The following is a 13,380-nucleotide window of genomic DNA, read 5'->3' on the forward strand; positions in this document are numbered from 1 at the left end:
ACATGGGGCTTCAGTATGTATCTCACATAGATAGATATGTTATGTGTGTACCATTTAAAAGTATTTAAAACCATTCTGAAGACTTTTGACCCCAAAATAACACAAGGCCCACAGCTGTGGCCAATGCCCAAACACACATAAAAACACTCATAAATCAGAAATGCTTTATCCCAGTGACATGGGGCTTCAGTATGTATCTCACATAGATAGATATGTTATGTGTGTACCATTTAAAAGTATTTAAAACCATTCTGAATGATTTTGACCTCAAAATAATACCATCACATGATTTGGCCTGGTAACCTAAAAACACATGAAAACCCTCATAAATCAGAAATGCTTTATCCCAGTGACATGGGGCTTCAGTATGTATCTCACATAGATAGATATGTTATGTGTGTACCATTTAAAAGTATTTAAAACCATTCTGAATGATTTTGACCTTATTTGAAAGCTCCATAAATTGATCTATGGCGCCATCAAGCGACTTTTTAAATGTACTTATCCCACTGACATGGGACAGCAGTGGGCTGCTGAAACAGGTGTCCTGGGGGTGGTGATGGCCTTTAAAAGTATTTAAAACCTTTTTAAAAAATGGTCCTGGTAACCCAGAATAAAACCAGGTGCCCGTTTGGACTTAGTGCAATTTCTGAGAAGAAAAACATAGTCATTTTTCTGAAGATTTTTTGAAAAGCTATATAATTCCCTCTTGCTGTATCTCATTGAGTTGGGCCATTAGGATGGTGCTCTAAGGGTGGGTATGGAGGTCCATATACCCTCTATAAGTATTTAAAACCGTTTTTCAAAAATTGTCCTGGTAACCCAGAATAAAACCAGGTGCACGTTTGGACTTAGTCTCTGAAGCGAACTGAAAAGTTGGCACTTTGTAACTTTTTTGACCAAAATCTGAAATTTTCAAATAATGATTAAAAATACTTCCCGGGGGGCTAGAGGTCCCAGACTTCGGCTCATACCCTCTCTCGTGATGGGCAACAATTAGCCCCGGGTTAGAAAATGTCGCTTCTATAGGAACCTATTTTTTCGGTAAACGGAACTTTTTTTCGCAAACTTAAAACTCGATTTTCTATTATAAATTGTTATGGAAAAACGGTTTAAATTAGATGGAAATGTTCGTCTACGTGTGCCCTTTCGTGCAAAAAAACCCCCATCCTGATTGGAGTTGTACTTTTCGATTTATTCAAGTTTAAAGTGTCCTACCGTGACATCGGGAATAGCCTTGAAACTGTGTGAGTGAGAGTTATTTTTACACACTCGTGGCCGTGTGGGGCAGACAGGTACCGGCGCGATTTGAGAAACCTGGTTTTTGACAACTGGAGAACCACATTCCGTCGGCGACCCATAGGTGGTTGCTACTCTGGCCGAATAGGGAGTGCTTTATGGACACTTTTGAGGGTTACAAGCCCCTCGGAACCATGGTAGTTCGGTCCTTATCCCTTCGGCGACCGATTGATGATTACTACTCATGCCGAATAGGGAGAGCTTTATGGACACTTTTGAGGGTTACAAGCCCCTCGGAACCATGGTAGTTCGGTCCTTATCCCTTCGGCGACCGATTGATGATTACTACTCATGCCGAATAGGGAGAGCTTTATGGACACTTTTGAGGGTTACAAGCCCCTCGGAACCATGGTAGTTCGGTCCTTATCCCTTCGGCGACCGATTGATGATTACTACTCATGCCGAATAGGGAGAGCTTTATGGACACTTTTGAGGGTTACAAGCCCCTCAGAACCGTGGGTACTTTGGACCATATCCCTTCCGCGCCTGCCCTAAGGATTTGGGCCGTCAAAGGGCATGGGTTTGGGCCTTCAAGGGCAGTACACTAATCTCTGAATCCGTATCAGAGTGCCTCTTTTCAGGCATATTGACAAGTGTGTATAGCCCTGGAAGCCTATGAAAGTACCAGGGCATGGCTGTCTGGCCTTGGCATTATGCCCTAAGGATTTGGGCCGTCAAAGGGCATTAGGGCCTATGGGTTTGGGCCTTCAAGGGCAGTACACTAATCTCTGAATCCGTATCAGAGTGCCTCTTTTCAGGCATATTGACAAGTGTGTATAGCCCTGGAAGCCTATGAAAGTAAAGGATTTGGGCCGTCAAAGGGCATTTGGGCCGTCAAAGGGCATTAGGGCCTTGGGTCTTTAGGTTCCCAGGCTCTCGGTGGAAAAAAACGGTGTGATCCCCAGCGGGGCTCGAACACCGATCGTCAGATCATAAGCCACAGCCGCTACCCCCATGGCCAACTGGGCTTTGACGAACAAAGAGGCCCTGGAAGCCTATGAAAGTACCAGGGCATGGCTGTCTGGCCTTGGCATTATGCCCTAAGGATTTGGGCCGTCAAAGGGCATTAGGGCCTATGGGTTTGGGCCTTCAAGGGCAGTACACTAATCTCTGAATCCGTATCAGAGTGCCTCTTTTCAGGCATATTGACAAGTGTGTATAGCCCTGGAAGCCTATGAAAGTACCAGGGCATGGCTGTCTGGCCTTGGCATTATGCCCTAAGGATTTGGGCCGTCAAAGGGCATTTGGGCCGTCGAAGGGCATTTGGGCCGTCAAAGGGCATTAGGGCCGTCAAAGGGCATTAGGGCCTTGGGTCTTTAGGTTCCCAGGCTCTCGGTGGAAAAAAACGGTGTGATCCCCAGCGGGGCTCGAACACCGATCGTCAGATCGTAAGCCACAGCCGCTACCCCCATGGCCAACTGGGCTTTGACGAACAAAGAGGCAACGAGGTGATCTTTATGGTCAAATTTCCAATCAGTCCAATTGGTCTGATATTGGCCCACACCTGGGGCTCATTAAGCCCTAGTTAGGGTTAGGTCGTTGTTTGGTGGAGCAAACAAAGAGACATACACGCACGCAGGAGAGAGAAGCTATGAACAGTAGACTAAAACGTGATTGTGGGCTTTGTTCCAAGCGGAATATCGTGCGGATAGACCGACATTTCAAGTCTGTCCATGCACTTAAGCCTGCTACTACAGAATGGAAGCGTGCTATGCAATCTAGCCGGCGTTCAACTGAGAGACAGCAGCCCGAATCATGGCAGTGTATGCAGCCTAACAACGGTGTTGCACCGCAGCTGGAGCCCTGGGAGAACCCTGGGTATTTCCAGTGTGTTGAAAGTGAGTTGTCCGTGGAGCAGCAGCTGGTAGACAAGGGTGAGCAGTCCGCGGTGGTGGATCAGCAGCTGTGGGACGAGAGTGAGCAGGCGGCGGCGACTGCGCCGGTGCAGTCAACCAGTCAGATCGGTGGTGAACCATGCTCGGAACCGAGGGAGCAAGGCTGCGTCATGGTGACTTCCACGGAGAGCGAGAGTGATGAAGGCGGCGGTGTGTCCTCCAGAATTGAAGGTTGGAGGAATGGAATTTTGACTGAATATGAACACTTTGCTATTGGTAAAAACCCTTCAGTTAAACGAATTGACAATAGTCGCACCAGTCTATCCAGAGTACGACAATTCCTCCGCTATATGTCAGAGGGCAAGGCCGATGAAGGACTGTGTTCTCTGGATAACTACAGACGTGTGTATGAGTGGTATGGTGAATGTGAAGACCGTTGTTTGGCACCATCCACGTTAAAAATGTACCGAGCTGATGTTCGAAGTTTCCTGAATTATCTTATTCAGTTCCGGCCAAAAGGTCTGCAGGCTAAAGCCAGTGGAATTCGAAAGTTGTTACTCTGCTTGGCAAAGATGGACAGGGATTCGCGGCAGAGCCAGGCAACACACAGGGCAAAATTCCGCAAACGGTGCAGGGACGAGGTGCTCAGCGCTGCGGAGTTAAGCCGGTTTGTTGAGCTAAGTAATCAAGCTATTCCTTCGGTTCTCAGTAGGCTGGAGGTCCGAGCCACCTGCGCTGATAGACGTAGGTTTGCGGCTCTCATGTCCAGCCGGTTGGCCATCTTTAATGGCACTCGACGATCCCCAGTCACCACCTTCAGTGAGAGGGAATTTACTGAAGTAACCCCGGAAAGTGGGGGTTATCAGATGTGCATTTCAAGCCACAAAACGAACTATAGCTTCGGTGAGTGCAGAGTTGTTCTATCTGAGCAGGAATACACTTGGCTTAAACGATTCCATCAGATCAGGCCTAATCTGAGTGGAATCACCTCAGACACAACACTCTTCTTTTTCACGTCCTGCGGTCAACCGTACGGCAATCTCTGTGAGTATGTGGGCCAGATATTTGCAGAGTTTGGCATTGGAAGTAAAGTCACCTTCGGTACAATTCGACGAAGCGTTGCTACATTGAACTTTAATCAAGGCTCGGTTACAGACCGGGGAACTGTGGCTGACCATATGTGTCATTCTCTGGAAACGCAGGCACGGTACTACCGGTACCATGATTTGCCTCGTAACGCCAGCCGAGCGCGGTCACTAATTGAGGGACAAATCAACCCATGATTCACTGATAAATAAAGAACATTTATTTGAAATTCACCCATGTCTTTGTGTGTCATTTGGTCACAGTTGAGAATGTATGGAGGCCTGAGGGTCTGAAATACCAGGGTGTTATGGGGTACCAGGTGCACTGAGCTGAAGAGACAGGCCGAGATAGAGGGCAGGCAGGTGGGCAGGCAGGGTAGAGAGAGTAAGCCTTGGTAACCAGTTCAATCACCAGGTACACATGCTGGACTTAGTGCAATGAGAGAGAAGTATGACTCTGTCATTGAATTGTATTGGGTTACCAGGTGACCTTGGTGGGGGGTGTGGGTCCCCCCTATGGGGTCTCCCTAACCCCCCTATGGTGGTCTCAGAGTGGGCATGTAGGTCTGTATACCCTTTAAAAATGTCACCCCTCCATAAATTGATCTATGGCGCCATCAAGCGACTTTTTAAATGTACTTATCCCACTGACATGGGACAGCAGTGGGGTGCTGAAACATGTGTCCTGGGGGTGGTGATGGCCTTTAAAAGTATTTAAAACCGTTTTTCAAAAATTGTCCTGGTAACCCAGAATAAAACCAGGTGCCCGTTTGGACTTAGTGCAATTTCTGAGAAGAAAAACATAGTCATTTTTCTGAAGATTTTTTGAAAAGCTATATAATTCCCTCTTGCTGTATCTCATTGAGTTGGGCCCTTAGGATGGTGCTCTAAGGGTGGGTATGGAGGTCCATATACCCTCTATAAGTATTTAAAACCGTTTTTCAAAAATTGTCCTGGTAACCCAGAATAAAACCAGGTGCCCGTTTGGACTTAGTGCAATTTCTGAGAAGAAAAACATAGTCATTTTTCTGAAGATTTTTTGAAAAGCTATATAATTCCCTCTTGCTGTATCTCATTGAGTTGGGCCCTTAGGATGGTGCTCTAAGGGTGGGTATGGAGGTCCATATACCCTCTATAAGTATTTAAAACCGTTTTTCAAAAATTGTCCTGGTAACCCAGAATAAAACCAGGTGCACGTTTGGACTTAGTCTCTGAAGCGAACTGAAAAGTTGGCACTTTGTAACTTTTTTGACCAAAATCTGAAATTTTCAAATAATGATTAAAAATACTTCCTGAGGGGCTAGAGGTCCCAAATTTTGGCTCATACCCTCTCTCGTGATGGGCAACAATTAGCCCCGGGGTAGAAAATTTCGCTTCCATAGGAACATATTTTTTCGGTAAACGGAACTTTTTTTCGCAAACTTAAAACTCGATTTTCTATTATAAATTGTTATGGAAAAACGGTTTAAATTAGATGGAAATGTTCGTCTACGTGTGCCCTTTCGTGCAAAAAAACCCCCATCCTGATTGGAGTTGTACTTTTCGATTTATTCAAGTTTAAAGTGTCCTACCGTGACATCGGGAATAGCCTTGAAACTGTGTGAGTGAGAGTTATTTTTACACACTCGTGGCCGTGTGGGGCAGACAGGTACCGGCGCGATTTGAGAAACCTGGTTTTTGACAACTGGAGAACCACATTCCGTCGGCGACCCATAGGTGGTTGCTACTCTGGCCGAATAGGGAGTGCTTTATGGACACTTTTGAGGGTTACAAGCCCCTCGGAACCATGGTAGTTCGGTCCTTATCCCTTCGGCGACCGATTGATGATTACTACTCATGCCGAATAGGGAGAGCTTTATGGACACTTTTGAGGGTTACAAGCCCCTCGGAACCATGGTAGTTCGGTCCTTATCCCTTCGGCGACCGATTGATGATTACTACTCTGGCCGAATAGGGAGTGATTTATGGACATTTTTGAGGGTTGCTTGTCCCTCATAACCATGGTTCCTTTGGTTCATATCCCTTCTGCGCCTGATTGGTCGTTACTACTCAGGCCGAATAGGGAGTGCTTTATGGACACTTTTGAGGGTTACAAGCCCCTCAGAACCGTGGGTACTTTGGACCATATCCCTCCGGCGCCCGATTGGTCCTAAGTATTGATCCGATTTTCCCAGCTTGGTGGTGGGAGGATATTGAGCTCTGTCCTGGACAGGTGGTCTATCCCAGCTATCACCTTGTGGGTTTGGGTCCTCCATGACCATGGTTCTTGTCCCATGAATGTGTCCGTCCCTAGCTTCCAACACGTTGCGTATCCATGGTTGTCCTCTGTTGTCGAGCCTGTTTTACATCTTCTGACCGATTTGCAATCTGTTTCCACCTGGGAGGGCCCCTGTCGGCCGGCCATTGGTCGGTGTTCAGACGGACGGTTCCTCCCGCCCCACGTGGAATTGCCTCTATCGGGGGAGCCCCTGTCGGAGACGGTTATCCCCGTCTTAATGTCAAGCTTCAGCCGCGCTCCGTTCGTGCGAGATCTAGCTGGCCCGTCTGTCTCAGTGGCCCTACATTGGTGGGGAGTGGACTACCCAGGTAGCGATGCCTGCGGATGACGTTCACCCATACCGTACCGGCGCCAGAAACACATGTATTTCTCAAACCCTGTCTTTTATCCACGTTGATGGCGTTCCGAATTAACCCTCCAGCTAAGACAAGATACCTGATTAAGCGGTGCCCCGGCACCTGTGGCTCCGGCCACGGGCAGTTCAGGGCCTCCCGCTGGGCGCACGGTGGATTGACCTAGGGCCTCCTCCCCTCACGGGATAGGAGTGGTCCCTGGCTGTTCTCCGCTTAGTGTGCCCGGGTACAACCTCTATGTTGTGAGTGGCTACCTGGTTGATCCTGCCAGTATCATATGCTTGTCTCAAAGATTAAGCCATGCAAGTCTAAGTACACACGGCCGGTACAGTGAAACTGCGAATGGCTCATTAAATCAGTTATGGGTTCGATTCCGGAGAGGGATCCTGAGAAATGGCTACCACATCCAAGGAAGGCAGCAGGGGTGCAAATTACCCACTCCCGACACAAACCAAACTCTGCTGTGGGTCGGGTAGGGTAGGGGGCTCACGCCTCCCGCCTCTCCCTTCCCTCGGCGCGGGTGAACTGGTCCTAGCCCGGTTCCCCGCAGTTCCTTTTTGCCTGGGATGCGCCCGACTGGCTCCATCCCCTTTCCCCGTTAGGCACGGCTAGATGACGCACCGATGGGTGGGTGTGTAGGCCGCTACCGAGGGGGACTGGGGGTGTCCGGTGAACCGGGACTTCCCGAAATGGTCTCACATTTTTAAGCGGCTTGAGTATCACCCAGTATCCTCGCGCGGCACTGGGAACCCAGTCAACCGCTCTGCGCCCCGGCGCAGGCGGGGGTTTAATGTCTCCCCGGCCCCACCGGCGCTTCGGCGACGGCGGCAGAGGAGCACCCGGAGGCCCCCATAAAGTTAAACCTACCTGTCTTTGAACTATGACCTCTCGCTCTGGCGAAGGGCGGAGGAAAGGAGGGCAACCTCCCCAACTCCCAACCCTTGAAACACGGACCAAGGAGACTAACGCACGCGCAAGTCAGAGTGTTTTCTCCGACACACCCCGTGGCGCAATGAAAGTGAGGGCCGGCGCGCGCTGGCTGAGGTGGGATCCCGGCCCTACGGGGTTGGGCGCACCACCGGCCCGTCTCGCCCGCTCTGTCGGGGAGGTGGAGCGTGAGCGTGTGCGATAGGACCCGAAAGATGATGAACTATGCCTGGGCGGTCCTGACGTGCAAATCGGTTGTCCGATCACCGCGGTGAGCACGGAAGCTGGGCGGGAAACCCGAGAGAGGGGCCCAAGCCCTGGAAAGAGTTGCAGTTCCGGCGGCGTCCGGTGAGCTCTTGCTGGCCCTTGAAAATCCGTAAGAGAGGGTGTAAATCTCACGTCGGGCCGTACCCATATCCGCAGCAGGTCTCCAAGGGCAACATCCTCTGGCATGTTAGAACAATGCATGTTAAGGAAAGTTGATGAGTCAGATCCGTAACTTCGGGGTAAAGATTGGTTCTAAGGGCAGGGCTGGGTAGGTCGGGCTAGGGTGTGAAATGAGGCTGGGCTCGATTCATGCCGATCTCCCCAGAAAGATGCTCGTCGGCCCCAGTAACAAGGGGTAAGGGATCTCCGGCGGGTATGTAGCCTTCGAACCAAGCTTTTTTGGGACAGAAGGCGTCTTCCTCCACCTCCCCCGTTATTTCTAACTGGTTACCAGGTGCACAGAGAAGGGCCAGGAGGCAGAGTCCGGAGGCCCAGAGAGAGAGTGGGCAAGCAGACTAAAGAAGGTGGGTACCCGGGTGCAAAGTACCACCAGCACCTGGTAATCCTGGTGTGGACTTAGTCTCTGAGTGGTAAGCTGCAGGGTGACCAGGTGCACGAAGGCCGTTTTGGATCACCAGGTGCACGCGGTTCGTAACAGCGGGGCTATATGCTTTAGTGTCCGAGGAAGGGTGCTTAAGAGTGGGTGCCCTGGTTCGGATGGTGGTGGGTGCCCTGGTTCGGATGGTGGTGGGTGCCCTGGTTCGGATGGTGGTGGGTGCCCTGGTTCGCATGGTGGTGGGTGCCCTGGTTCGGATGGTGGTGGGTGCCCTGGTTCGGATGGTGGTGGGTGCCCTGGTTCGCATGGTGGTGGGTGCCCTGGTTCGGATGGTGGTGGGTGCCCTGGTTCGGATGGTGGTGGGTGCCCTGGTTCGGATGGTGGTGGGTGCCCTGGTTCGGATGGTGGTGGGTGCCCTGGTTCGGATGGTGGTGGGTGCCCTGGTTCGCATGGTGGTGGGTGCCCTGGTTCGGATGGTGGTGGGTGCCCTGGTTCGGATGGTGTAAGAGCTTGTGGTGGGGGGTATCCCCCACTGGAGGTCATGCCCATAGAGAGGGGTGTTCCCCGGAGAGTGGGTGAAGGCTATCACTACCTGGTAACCCAAAATAATACCAGGCCCACAGCTGGACATAGTGCAATTTCTGAGAATTTTTGGACTTAGTCATTTTTCAAGAAAGCTCTGTCACTAACTTACATTGATGTTTAAAATGTCCAGTGGCGCCCTCTTGTGGAACATCCCGGGTGGGGGGTGTGTGAGAGGGGGGTATGGGACCGCCTATGGGGTGCTCCCTATCCGGGCATAGTAGTTTGAGGGAGTAAGCTCTACTCTCATGCCCGGAGAGATGGGTGTTCCCCGGATAGTGAGTGAAGGCCTAGAGGCCTGGAGGTCCGTAGTTCCACTGTCCTTAAGGGGGGCAGAGCAGTCAGCCTCTCTGGAGGTTGGCTGCTCTGTCCCCCTTTTTTTTTGGCCTGGTAACCCACAATTATACCAGGCCCACAGATCTGGCCAATGCCCAAACACACATAAAAACCCTCATAAATCAGAAATGCTTTATCCCAGTGACATGGGGCTTCAGTATGTATCTCACATAGATAGATATGTTATGTGTGTACCATTTAAAAGTATTTAAAACCATTCTGAATGACTTTTGACCCCAAAATAACACAAGGCCCACATGCTGTGGCCAATGGTCCCTTAAACACACATGAAAACCCTCATAAATCAGAAATGCTTTATCCCAGTGACATGGGGCTTCAGTATGTATCTCACATAGATAGATATGTTATGTGTGTACCATTTAAAAGTATTTAAAACCATTCTGAATGACTTTTGACCCCAAAATAACACAAGGCCCACATGCTGTGGCCAATGGTCCCTTAAACACACATGAAAACCCTCATAAATCAGAAATGCTTTATCCCAGTGACATGGGGCTTCAGTATGTATCTCACATAGATAGATATGTTATGTGTGTACCATTTAAAAGTATTTAAAACCATTCTGAATGATTTTGACCTCAAAATAATACCATCACATGATTTGGCCTGGTAACCTAAAAACACATGAAAACCCTCATAAATCAGAAATGCTTTATCCCAGTGACATGGGGCTTCAGTATGTATCTCACATAGATAGATATGTTATGTGTGTACCATTTAAAAGTATTTAAAACCATTCTGAATGATTTTGACCTTATTTGAAAGCTCCATAAATTGATCTATGGCGCCATCAAGCGACTTTTTAAATGTACTTATCCCACTGACATGGGACAGCAGTGGGCTGCTGAAACAGGTGTCCTGGGGGTGGTGATGGCCTTTAAAAGTATTTAAAACCTTTTTAAAAAATGGTCCTGGTAACCCAGAATAAAACCAGGTGCCCGTTTGGACTTAGTGCAATTTCTGAGAAGAAAAACATAGTCATTTTTCTGAAGATTTTTTGAAAAAGCTATATAATTCCCTCTTGCTGTATCTCATTGAGTTGGGCCATTAGGATGGTGCTCTAAGGGTGGGTATGGAGGTCCATATACCCTCTATAAGTATTTAAAACCGTTTTTCAAAAATTGTCCTGGTAACCCAGAATAAAACCAGGTGCACGTTTGGACTTAGTCTCTGAAGCGAACTGAAAAGTTGGCACTTTGTAACTTTTTTGACCAAAATCTGAAATTTTCAAATAATGATTAAAAATACTTCCCGGGGGGCTAGAGGTCCCAGACTTCGGCTCATACCCTCTCTCGTGATGGGCAACAATTAGCCCCGGGTTAGAAAATGTCGCTTCTATAGGAACCTATTTTTTCGGTAAACGGAACTTTTTTTCGCAAACTTAAAACTCGATTTTCTATTATAAATTGTTATGGAAAAACGGTTTAAATTAGATGGAAATGTTCGTCTACGTGTGCCCTTTCGTGCAAAAAAACCCCCATCCTGATTGGAGTTGTACTTTTCGATTTATTCAAGTTTAAAGTGTCCTACCGTGACATCGGGAATAGCCTTGAAACTGTGTGAGTGAGAGTTATTTTTACACACTCGTGGCCGTGTGGGGCAGACAGGTACCGGCGCGATTTGAGAAACCTGGTTTTTGACAACTGGAGAACCACATTCCGTCGGCGACCCATAGGTGGTTGCTACTCTGGCCGAATAGGGAGTGCTTTATGGACACTTTTGAGGGTTACAAGCCCCTCGGAACCATGGTAGTTCGGTCCTTATCCCTTCGGCGACCGATTGATGATTACTACTCATGCCGAATAGGGAGAGCTTTATGGACACTTTTGAGGGTTACAAGCCCCTCGGAACCATGGTAGTTCGGTCCTTATCCCTTCGGCGACCGATTGATGATTACTACTCATGCCGAATAGGGAGAGCTTTATGGACACTTTTGAGGGTTACAAGCCCCTCGGAACCATGGTAGTTCGGTCCTTATCCCTTCGGCGACCGATTGATGATTACTACTCATGCCGAATAGGGAGAGCTTTATGGACACTTTTGAGGGTTACAAGCCCCTCAGAACCGTGGGTACTTTGGACCATATCCCTTCCGCGCCTGCCCTAAGGATTTGGGCCGTCAAAGGGCATTAGGGCCTATGGGTTTGGGCCTTCAAGGGCAGTACACTAATCTCTGAATCCGTATCAGAGTGCCTCTTTTCAGGCATATTGACAAGTGTGTATAGCCCTGGAAGCCTATGAAAGTACCAGGGCATGGCTGTCTGGCCTTGGCATTATGCCCTAAGGATTTGGGCCGTCAAAGGGCATTAGGGCCTATGGGTTTGGGCCTTCAAGGGCAGTACACTAATCTCTGAATCCGTATCAGAGTGCCTCTTTTCAGGCATATTGACAAGTGTGTATAGCCCTGGAAGCCTATGAAAGTAAAGGATTTGGGCCGTCAAAGGGCATTTGGGCCGTCAAAGGGCATTTGGGCCGTCAAAGGGCATTAGGGCCTTGGGTCTTTAGGTTCCCAGGCTCTCGGTGGAAAAAAACGGTGTGATCCCCAGCGGGGCTCGAACACCGATCGTCAGATCGTAAGCCACAGCCGCTACCCCCATGGCCAACTGGGCTTTGACGAACAAAGAGGCCCTGGAAGCCTATGAAAGTACCAGGGCATGGCTGTCTGGCCTTGGCATTATGCCCTAAGGATTTGGGCCGTCAAAGGGCATTAGGGCCTATGGGTTTGGGCCTTCAAGGGCAGTACACTAATCTCTGAATCCGTATCAGAGTGCCTCTTTTCAGGCATATTGACAAGTGTGTATAGCCCTGGAAGCCTATGAAAGTACCAGGGCATGGCTGTCTGGCCTTGGCATTATGCCCTAAGGATTTGGGCCGTCAAAGGGCATTTGGGCCGTCAAAGGGCATTAGGGCCGTCAAAGGGCATTAGGTTCCCAGGCTCTCGGTGGAAAAAAACGGTGTGATCCCCAGCGGGGCTCGAACACCGATCGTCAGATCGTAAGCCACAGCCGCTACCCCCATGGCCAACTGGGCTTTGACGAACAAAGAGGCAACGAGGTGATCTTTATGGTCAAATTTCCAATCAGTCCAATTGGTCTGATATTGGCCCACACCTGGGGCTCATTAAGCCCTAGTTAGGGTTAGGTCGTTGTTTGGTGGAGCAAACAAAGAGACATACACGCACGCAGGAGAGAGAAGCTATGAACAGTAGACTAAAACGTGATTGTGGGCTTTGTTCCAAGCGGAATATCGTGCGGATAGACCGACATTTCAAGTCTGTCCATGCACTTAAGCCTGCTACTACAGAATGGAAGCGTGCTATGCAATCTAGCCGGCGTTCAACTGAGAGACAGCAGCCCGAATCATGGCAGTGTATGCAGCCTAACAACGGTGTTGCACCGCAGCTGGAGCCCTGGGAGAACCCTGGGTATTTCCAGTGTGTTGAAAGTGAGTTGTCCGTGGAGCAGCAGCTGGTAGACAAGGGTGAGCAGTCCGCGGTGGTGGATCAGCAGCTGTGGGACGAGAGTGAGCAGGCGGCGGCGACTGCGCCGGTGCAGTCAACCAGTCAGATCGGTGGTGAACCATGCTCGGAACCGAGGGAGCAAGGCTGCGTCATGGTGACTTCCACGGAGAGCGAGAGTGATGAAGGCGGCGGTGTGTCCTCCAGAATTGAAGGTTGGAGGAATGGAATTTTGACTGAATATGAACACTTTGCTATTGGTAAAAACCCTTCAGTTAAACGAATTGACAATAGTCGCACCAGTCTATCCAGAGTACGACAATTCCTCCGCTATATGTCAGAGGGCAAGGCCGATGAAGGACTGTGTTCTCTGGATAACTACAGA

This window comes from Salmo salar, unplaced genomic scaffold (assembly GCF_965601325.2).
Source record: "Salmo salar unplaced genomic scaffold, fSalSal1 ptg000645l, whole genome shotgun sequence".
Lineage (NCBI taxonomy): Eukaryota > Metazoa > Chordata > Actinopteri > Salmoniformes > Salmonidae > Salmo > Salmo salar.